Source organism: Castanea sativa, chromosome 12, assembly GCF_040712315.1.
Source record: "Castanea sativa cultivar Marrone di Chiusa Pesio chromosome 12, ASM4071231v1".
Classification (NCBI taxonomy): domain Eukaryota; kingdom Viridiplantae; phylum Streptophyta; class Magnoliopsida; order Fagales; family Fagaceae; genus Castanea; species Castanea sativa.
This window is the reverse complement of record NC_134024.1, coordinates 40,340,022-40,350,645: the sequence shown is the minus strand read 5'-3', so window position 1 is coordinate 40,350,645 and position 10,624 is coordinate 40,340,022. Positions and strand designations below refer to the sequence as shown.

Below are 10,624 nucleotides of genomic sequence, written 5' to 3'. Positions count from 1 at the left end.
CATTCGATTAAGAGAGAGATTTACAATAATTACTAAAAAAACATAGTAAGATCAACAGTTATTTAGAGAAAAATAGGAAGATCAATCCAATGAAATTGCAGAAGACATGGACTAGACATTCAAACACAGTGTATAATCAAAACTCTTCTAGTAGGAAATATAAAAAATACAATAAAATAAAAAGAAGAAGAAGGCATAATAAGAAATAGCAGCCACACCAAACATCCAACCAAAATTTTATTCTAGTACCATCAGCTACCTCAAATTAATCATGATGCATCAAATAAGATAACAAAATTCAATCATGAGTCAACATAATAAGCAAGCTTTCATAATACAAAGCATGATACTGATCAATTAATGCACGATACTGACCGAAACATAAAAATTTGTCCAAAATAGAAATAATGAAAATACATTGGTTACAACCCACAAATGGACCGAGCAATCCTATCACGAATAACCTTCATCTCCTTATCAAATTATAATTTATATAACTGAAAAACTTCAATGCATTAATGAGAAGGAAAGGAACAAGAATCAACCTTACAAATTGCCATTAAGGCAGGGGGAAGCTTACCTTTAATGAAAAAACAAGAGTGATTAGAGGCAAGAGAAAATTTTGCAGCTGTGTGGGCTGCAGAATTGCAGTTTGCAGGTTCTTCTAACCCAACCAAAAGAGCAGGAATTTATAATAAAAAAAAAGAGCTAAAGAAACTACTTTTCTTTTGTCTAATAGGTATGATATTAGAGGTCATCCGATATAGTTTTCTGTGCTTTTTTATAGTCCTTTTTGTGTCCTTCAGGGATCAATGATTTTCCCATGACAAATGCCAATCATATAAAGGTTTGTCTCCTGCTATTTAGCTTATTTTCATGTTAATAATCTACCTATCTTGCAAATCGCTCTCTGCTACATGACATTCTAATTTCTTACATGACATTCTAATTTCTTACTGTAACATCTTAATTCTCTTACTCTACCCCAACAGCTATTCTTGAGGTCAGATTCCCTCTAAACAACCACAACAATTTCCACCATTAATCAAACCAATCCATCTAAGACCTTAACATGAATCTTGTCCCTCCTGCTCATATAGTCTCTATATATACTTGCATTTTGACAATTACTGTAAGTTTTTACTAGACACATGTATTTGAGTAACCTCAATCCTTAGGACAACTTTCATGATGCAATGTCAAGCTTTCCCTGATTTTTGGAGTGGCTGCCTAATTGTACACAAATCCCTTTAATTCTCAATTTTTAAATTATTATAATTACTTTCTCAATTAATATCTTATTACCAAGTAGTAAGCATTTGTTTTAGATTTCCCAAGCTTCTCAACTACTTTATGACTAATGATTTACTCACTATTAAACTTGCTGACTTTTGCCATCAAAAGAATCAAAACTAAAACACCAGTGGACATTTTGGAGTGGACATGGACATTACATGAACTTGGTAATGTTAACAAAAAGTTAAAATTTTATATAGTGAGTGAATGAACTTGGTAATGTTATGAATCAAAACTAAAAGAACCAATACGTACCTATATATTTATCATGTACATGTTCATATAAAATTTTGACTCTTTGTTAATAAGTTATGCAGAGTTTTCCTAGCATGATGGAGCTTTTATTTCTATGGCCTTAGTTACAATTATAGTTCCTAATTTAGGAAAGGTTGGTATTATCAACATTAATCAAATTCTTTGTCTTGCTAAGGAATTTTAGACATGATAGGAACTGCAAATTTGTTATAGTCTGGAGTGAGTCAAAACTAATCCTTTTGGAGTGGTAATATAATTTTAGGATAAGCAAATTCCCTACAAACTTAAAAGAAAGCATATATATTTTTCAAGTTTTGAGCATATTGCCCGCCTAGTTAGTTCATGGGCAGCTCTATTCATCTCTCTAGGAACCCAATTGAAGGAGGGTGCTCTGCACTTGGTCACCATGTTCCTAATACCATCAATAATTGCCTTAACCACCAACTAGGATATGGATTTGGTATCATACTTACCTCCACATAGGTTTTACATCTCCTTGAATCAACATAAGCCATACTTTATTGGGAAATTTCACATACTAACTATGGTGAATATCCTCTTATTTCACCTTTTTCTTATTCCTATATGGCCATCCAACAACACACATAGCAAGGAATACCCACTAAGGTTTTTATCACTAAAGAAAATTAAAATTTGAATTTTTATTAAAAGCCCATAAACACAATCTTGATTCTTGAATGAGAAACAAAATAAAGAAAATTCCTTTATCCATTTATTCTCAATCCCACCAAAAAAAAAAAAATTCTGATTTCAATGACATCTGTGTCTACAAATATAAAGCAATTTTAAACAAAACCCAAATGGGCATGTATCAAAAGCAACTGAAAACCCAAATAAATCCACAACCCAGAAACAAAAACAACAGCAGCAACAAGTCCTTCAGTCAAAATAAGCTCTAACATTTAGATTTCTAACAATATGTAACCTACCATGCAAAAAGCCCAAATCTATAACATAAATTCAGCAAAAGAGGAACGGAGAATTGTTACCTAGCAAGCGAGATGAAGAACGAAGACCATAAACAAAGCAGAAGAGAGCCCGTGGAGACTGAGAGAACAAGGTAGCAGATATACATGGAGGAGTATAGACTAATTGAGAAAATTTTGGAAGAGATATACATGGGGAAGGGATAAAGCTGGTATTTCGGTAAAACCGATTATCATTTTGGCGCAATTTTGATTTTCTGAAGAAAAAAATTGTGGTAACCTAATCTACGTTTCTAAAAAAGCAGAGCTTTGCAATGTTTTGTAAACGTGAAAAATCTGGATTTTGAAAACGCAAACGTGCTGATTTTTGTGGAGCCAAACGGTTTATAAAATCACGTTTTGTCTAAAACGCGCGTTAAGGCTTTGTGAACAGCCTATTAAATGGGCTCTATATATAATTATATATAGATGGGTTTGGGGATTTTCTATTTGAGGAATTGATGTTTTTTGGTTGTACTTGATGTGGATGTTTATAGGATTTGAGGGTAATTTTGGGCGCCAAAATGGCACGTGATTGGGAGGATGCACCACTCTCTCAATGTAAATTTGTTGGATGCAATAATTTTTTTTATTAGGGCCGTTTGGTAAGGATGAAAACTGTTGTTTAAACATCACAACATGTATACTTTTTCTTTCACACTTATTACTACAAAACTTAAACTGTTGGGTGCAAAGCACCGTGTGGGTCCAGCCTATAAGCATGGGTCAAAAGCTCAATTAATGAGCTTGCTTCCTCAACCTTCCAAATCAGCTTTTGGTTTAGGGTCCGTTTGGATAGAACTTATTGCTAAAAACTGAAAACACTGTAACAAAATAATTTTTAAATGTGTGAATAGTATGGTGGGTCCCATTTTTAATAAAAAAAATAACTGAAAATAAAATTTGTGGGTCCGTGAACAGTGCACAAATGCACTGTTCACAGCAGAAAATGACTGAGAAGTCAAAAATATACGGCTACTGTTCATAAACAGTAGCCGTTGTCCCCTGAAAAGCATGCTGCTGCAGGAAAAAAAAAAAAAAAAGGAGTGAAACGCAGGAAAGTCAACAAGTGCGGCTGGGGAAAAAAAAAAGAAAAAAAAAAAAAGAGGCAAAACGCTGAAGGAGAAACGCAGACGCCAAAACGCTGAATCCAAACGCTCACTTAATGCAAAAGCTGAGCAAGCTGAAGGATATCTGACTTCTCTTAATGAGAAGTGATACAAGTGCGTCTCACACGCTGAGGAGAAAAGAAAGAAGAAGAAAACAAAGGCCATTCAGCCTGGCAGAGAGTGCTGAAGAAATAGAGCCACATTCGTCTATTGTGCGAGAGTTGCAGAGAGAGCAAGAAACACAAAAGGAGAGAGCTTCAGCCATTTGAGTGGTGCAGTCCGAGTGAAGAGATAGAGAGAAACACAGTGGGAGTGTGAGAGAGTGAAAAAGAAAAAAGGAGACATTTTTCTTTGCTTAAGTTACACACAAGGAAGATAAATTGGTGGAGTTTTCATGGAGTTTTTGAGTGCTACAACCATGGAGAGTTGGAGTATTCAGAGTAAGATTTTGCTACTGGCTTTGTGGTGAGATTGCATTTACTCCTTGAAATTTATTTGTTGTATATTCAATTTATTGTGGACTTAAGTTTAGCATAAACTTGATAGTTGTAATCTTTATTTCATAGTGGATATTTTTCGGAGCTACCCCGTGGTTTTTCCCTCTACACCAGAGGGTTTTTCACGTAAGATTTGGTGTTCTTGTGTGATTGTGTTTATGTGGTGCTTGCTGAAATTTTTGTTTTCATAATATTGCTATTGCTTGGTAGTTATATATTTTAATTCACACATAGACATAGAGGGGATTAGGATTTTTTTTCCCCAACATAAACAATATTACTAGAAATCTCTTACCAAATGGGCCCTAGACTTTTGGGCAAATTATATCTTATCTACCTGTGATTTGACTCGAATTTAAGTTGTCTACCTGTAATTTGACACTTTACCTACCTAAACTCTGCTCTATTAGGCTTCCATAGCTGACCTCTCCATTTTTAGTTAGAACAACACATTTTAATTCGAAAATATAACATCAAATGAATCAAAAAGTGAGTTTGAAATTTTGCAAAAAATAGATGAACATTACATAAAAAAATTTCAAACAAATACAAATCATATATCAAAACTTCTCTCTAAAGAAATTCTAATCAAAAGAACACAAAGTTCTCTGTGACAAACTCATCAAAATGAAACAAACTTTTGGTGTGAGCTTAAAAGAGAAACAAAAAAGAGAAAAAAAGAAAAAGAAAATAGAACATATATCTTGGCTGGATTTTTGAGAGAGAGAGACTCCAAAAGCACAACACAACCGAACTCAAAATTTATTATCTCTATTCTCTTAATCCAAGATAACCAATCCCTAAACCAAAACCAGATTTCTTTCATATAAAACAGAAAGAAACAATGAAAACCCAGATTCATAGAGGAAAAAAGAATCTACCAAATTTCATATTGAAAGGAAGAAGATAAAGCAAGAAAAAGAAAAACCCATGTATTAAATACGGAAAAGAATTGAGAAGAAAAAGCAAAATTGTCAAAGAAAAATCTACCGTGACTGCATATATCATTAGATTTTTTTTTTTTAGTGTAAAAGTTAAAAAATTTTATTGAGATAATATCAAGATTTTACAACTAAAAAATTTAAGTTTTTATTTTATTTTTATTTTTTTAATGATCTCCAATTGATGGGTGCACCCAAGTAAATTTATACAATCTTCAAGAACCAATTTCTTAGGACTAGGATTCCAATGAAGTTTGGGCTCAATAAGTTTCTGAAAACAGCTTAATTATATGGATTTTAACCCTCAAATGACCGTTAAAAGCCTTTATATATATATATATATATATATATATATATACACTTTGGTTGGAAACTTGATAAAAAAGATTTTGAAGGGTATCTACTCTTAAACCATTAGGAAGATGTTTTGAAATCATACAAAATGTGAACATTACCACTTATGAGCAATTTAAGATGATACATTTTTAAAAGGACTCTTAGGATTCCAATATGCCTATTTTGGTTCAAGCAACTTTTAAGGCTATGCCTTAAATTGCTCTTGTTCATAATCTTCAACAAAAGGATTAATGAATTGCAAAGTGTAAGTTTACCAAAACCATTCTAAGTCCATTGAACTATATAAAAGCGTATATGCCCAAGTTTTCAAAATAACCTCTTATCATATTTTTTGTAAGAATATACACTACAACAAAATGTATTTTCAGTGACAAAATTTAGTAAGGAAATTTTTTTTCGTCACTAAAAGGTAGCCTATAGCGACGAAAACTAGATTTTGTCGCTAATTATAAAAAAATTGAAAATTTTTAGTGACGAAAACTAGATTTCGTCGCTGTATGGTATGCTGAATTGAGGGCGTGAAACAAAATTATGGGTGCAAAAATTATTTAATCTATAGTGACGAAATAATTCGTCGCTAAATGTGTAAGTTTTAGTGACAAAAAATTTTCGTCGCTATAGGTGATGCCACTTACTTTTTAGCTTCTTATTTTTCACTTCCCCTTTTATTTCATAACTTTTCAGCCCCTTTTATTCTTACTTCCAAAAGTCTAACCACAGCCCAGACCACAGCCACTGTCGACACCACAGCCCAGACTCGCCACCGCCAATCGGAGCATGCTGCTGAACTTCACCGTCGACCCACAACCCGATTTTGTCCTCTGAACTTCACCGTTGACCCTCCATTTTCCCACCTCTCCATATCACCCACTCCTTCTGTCCTCCACCGTCGACCCATCTCATCGCCGACCCTTTGCCTCCCAAACCCAGCCGTCTCTTCACCTCACTTACCCTCCCAAACCCATCCCGACCCTTCGCCTCCCTTCCCTTCACAAACCCATCACAAACCCATCTGACAAGTTCACCAACTGTTGGTCTTCCTCAAACTAGAAAGTAATTCTTATTCTGATTTTGATTTTATTCTGGGCTTGGGGTTGTGAGGAATCACGTATGGTGCCATTGCTGGACAAGTGTAGCTTCCCTTCTCATTTCTAATTCTTTTATTTAATTTCATCATCACCTTTTCTTTTAGGTGCATGTAAAACATTGAGTTACTAATAATTTTCATTTTTACAAAATTATTTGTGTGGAGAAACAGGTCCACTATGATCTATATGAAGATTACAAAATTAGAATCTTCACTTTTTGGAGTAATGTACGATTTTAGTTTTTGACTTCCCCGCTAGCACCAACCTATTTATTGTTATTTTTTACTAGTTTTTGAAATGTCTTTTATAATGCCTGCAAACTTCTCCAAATAATAACACTGGTTGCTACAATATGCTGTGCTCAGGCTTTTTTCAAACCAACAAGGAACTTGTGTTGGGTGGATCCCTCTTCCCTACTTCCGACTATGGTGGTGACCAACAGATGCTCAGAATCCTTATATGGAAGGTAGTAAAATATTTCAATTAATTACTTAATCAAATACTTCTAATTTGGTTTCACTTATGATTGTATCATATGTAATTTTTATTACTCAAAAAATTTATAGTAATAAATGTTACGTATATGGCTCAAGCCCAAGTCGTAATGCATTATATTGTTCTAGTTATATTGTGCCTTACCTCAAGCCACAATGCAGGGGTCAAGATAACTTTTAATATATAATTCCAGTAACACAACCTCTTCCTAATTGCATGTGTACTATCAATTTTTCAGAGACAGCCTAGGGATATTATACTCATTCTTCAAGCTCTAGTCTTTCTTATGATGCCAGATTATAGGATCTCCTTCTACACTACAAAGACCAAGTAGCTCAGATAAAATTTCCATATGACTACCAAACTATTAGTGGGTTTGAAATATAGAGCTAATGTCATTATAGAATAATGGACACACTTTGGCAATCTGCATAGTTAGTCAGAAATGAATATACTAACCAAGAGGACTGCCTTGATGCTGTGTCAGTTAAGGGATGTTCAAGGTCACCATGCCTTTGGAGTTGTAAGAGGACATCAACAATATCTTTTATCTGCTTTGCCATCGCCTTTTTTTTATGTGGGACTAACATTTGGCCTTGAAAGTCTAACCTTGTCTTTATGCTTTTTGAACAAATACACACATTCTTGGAAATTTCGCCAGCCGGCCTTACTAATATCATTCTGTCAATTCCTTCAAAAAGGTGGGTTTAATTTGATAATTCAAACCTTTTTGATTGGGTTTGATTCTTATATATTTTCAAATCAATGGTTGGGCCTTATATCTTTAGGCCTCATATATATATATATATATATATATATATATATATATATATATATATATTAGGTATAAATTTCCAGTGTTGAATCTTGTATTTTTAAGTTCTTTTTTCACTTGCAGTGAGGCATATTCAATTTTTGATTTCTAAACCCTTGAGGGAAAGTTGCCTAATTTTATAAATTGAACTTTTCTTTTGCAGGCTAAATACATATTGGTTATGAAAACTTTGGATTTTTTATTAAAGTTGTACGATTAGCTTGATTATAGTAAGTAAAATCTCTTTAAATACCTATAAAACTTTATACTTGCAATGTTTGTGATTGGTTTTGTGGTGGGTTGTTATGTTGGAGCAAGCGGGTGGCTTGCATGGTGTTATAAAGTGGTTTAAATTCATATTGAAAGTGTTTTTAGTTTTTTGCTAATGTGAATAGCACTTGTTAATTAGATGCGATGAATTTTACTTTATTTGATTTTAATGCTTGTAAGCATTGTACTTGTGATGTTTGTGATTGGTTTTGTGGTGGGTTGTTGTGTTGGAGCAAGCGGGTGGCTTGCATGGTGTTATAAGGTGGTTTAAATTCATATTGAGAGTGTCTTTAATTTCTTGCAAATGCGAATAAGTATTGTTGATTAGATGTGATGAATAATATTTTATTTGATTTAAACACTTGTAAAACTTTATACTTGTGATGTTGGAAATTAGATTTGTGGTGGGTTATTGTGTTGGAGCAAGCGGGTAGCTTGCATGGTATTATAAGGTGGTTTAAATTAATAATTGGAGTGTTTTTTATTTCTTGCAAATGTGAATGACTATGCTTGATTAGATGTGATAAATAGTATTTTACTTGATGTCAATACTTATAAGCATTATAGTTGTGATGTTTGTGATTGGTTTTGTGGTGGGTTGTTGTGTTGGAGCAAGCGGGTGGCTTGCATGGTGTTATAAGGTGGTTTAAATTCATATTAGGAGTGTTTTTAGTTTCTTGCAAATGTGAATGAACCTTGTTGATTAGATATGATGAATAATACTTTAATTGATTCCAATACTTGTAAACTTTCAATACTTGTGATATTTGTGATTGGTTTTGTGGTGGGTTGTTGTGTTGGAGTAAGCAGGTGGTTTGCATGGTGTTATAAGGTGGTTTAAATTCATATTGGGAGTATATATTTGTGTGTGCAATGTATATTTGTTTAAGTATTAATATAGACTTGTGCATTCATGGATGTGATAGAACATTATCTAAGTAGCTTATAGACTTAGATATTAGAATACATTATGCATAAGTTGTCCTTATTTTACTAAAGTAGCATTCATCTTGTAATTATAGTCAAACATGGATAAAAGTTGGATAACAATGGTTAAGACACCCGATGGCAGATTAAGCCATCCATATATTGAAGGGGTCAATGCATTTATTAATTTTGCAAGAGCGGTTGTAGACTTGAGTGGTAATATTCTGTGCCCGTGTATTCACTTTTTGAGGAGCAAGGGTTATAATGACGCTCTTACCTATGGGGGTGGTTCAACTTCAAATTAAAACACTTTTTGGTTAGTACTTTACTTTAGCAATTGACCCACACTACATGGTGTGACTACTTTTTTTGATGCATTATTTGAAACTAATTGTATTATATTTGCTTTCTACGATTTTAATGTAATATTGTTTTTATATTTTTGCAGATTTCTTGTTGGTGGCTATTAGGGGATTTAGTTTTGGCATTACTTGAAGACATATGAGAACATCTTCCGTTAGTTCTAATTATATTATGTTACACTTTTTGTATTGTTATAAAACATCTTGAGTTATTGTATGTGTTGCAAACAATTATTGTATGGAAGGAGTTTGAATTGGATACTTGTTTTATTTTTTACTTGTGGAATGTATGAATCTTTTTTTATAAATGTGTTGTTGAAATAAATGTGTTATTCAAATGTGAGGTTTTAATAATGTAATGATAGGTTATAGGTTAGTATCAAAGCCATGAAAAAAATAAAAACAGAAAATAAGTTTTAGCGACGAATTTTTTCGTCACAAATATAGCAACAAAAAATTGTTTTAGTGACGAAATATTTCGTCGCTAAATGTAGCAAAATTTTGTAAGAAAATGGTTTTAGTGACGAAAATGTTCGTCGCTATATGTGTCTGGATTTTCTTAAAAATAGTTTTAGTGACAAACTTTTTTGTTACTATATGTACCCAAACATAGTTTTAGTGACGAAATTATTCGTCACTAAATATGATTTAATAAACTAAGGTGTTTTTAGTGATGAAATATTTTGGTCACTGAATAGTATTTTTAGCGAGGAAAACATTTAGCGACGAAAACATTTAGCGACGAAACGTTTTCGTCGCTAAAAGTTTTTTTTTTATAAAACAAATCGGACTTTTAGTGACGAAATTTTTTGTCACCAGAACTTTTAGTGAAGGGGTTTCAGCGACAAAATGAGTTTCGTCACTAAAAGTCAGGTTTCGTCGCTAAAGGTTCTTAGTGACGAAAAACTGGACTTTTAGTGACTAATTTTTTCGTCACTAAAAATACATTTTGCTGTAGTGATTATTAATGTCCTCAAATATATAGCCACGTTCTACTATGCTTTCTAGGCTCTTTAGGGAACTCTTGAGAAGCTATGTTCTTGCCCATCATTTCATGTTGTAAATTTTGCATCCACAAACCATTGTCACTAACTTTGACAAGAGATTTATCAATAAGAACCCCTAATCGTAAAGGCCAGGATAATATAATATTTCTCCATGATTTTTGTGGATTCTTCCGTTGTTTTCTATAATCATGATCATGTTAGAGCCAAACATTCAATTGCT

The 10,624-nt window shown here is 33.1% G+C and overlaps 1 long non-coding RNA gene across 1 annotated transcript; it reads left to right on the top strand.

The window, feature by feature from the left end:
- Nucleotides 1-6,108: 6,108 nt before the first annotated feature.
- LOC142619227 (uncharacterized) lies at nucleotides 6,109-9,705 on the top strand. Its single transcript, XR_012841464.1, has 4 exons — nucleotides 6,109-6,573; nucleotides 6,895-6,995; nucleotides 8,002-8,068; nucleotides 9,484-9,705. It is a non-coding gene; the product is annotated as an uncharacterized LOC142619227 (long non-coding RNA).
- The last annotated feature ends 919 nt before the right edge of the window (nucleotides 9,706-10,624 follow it).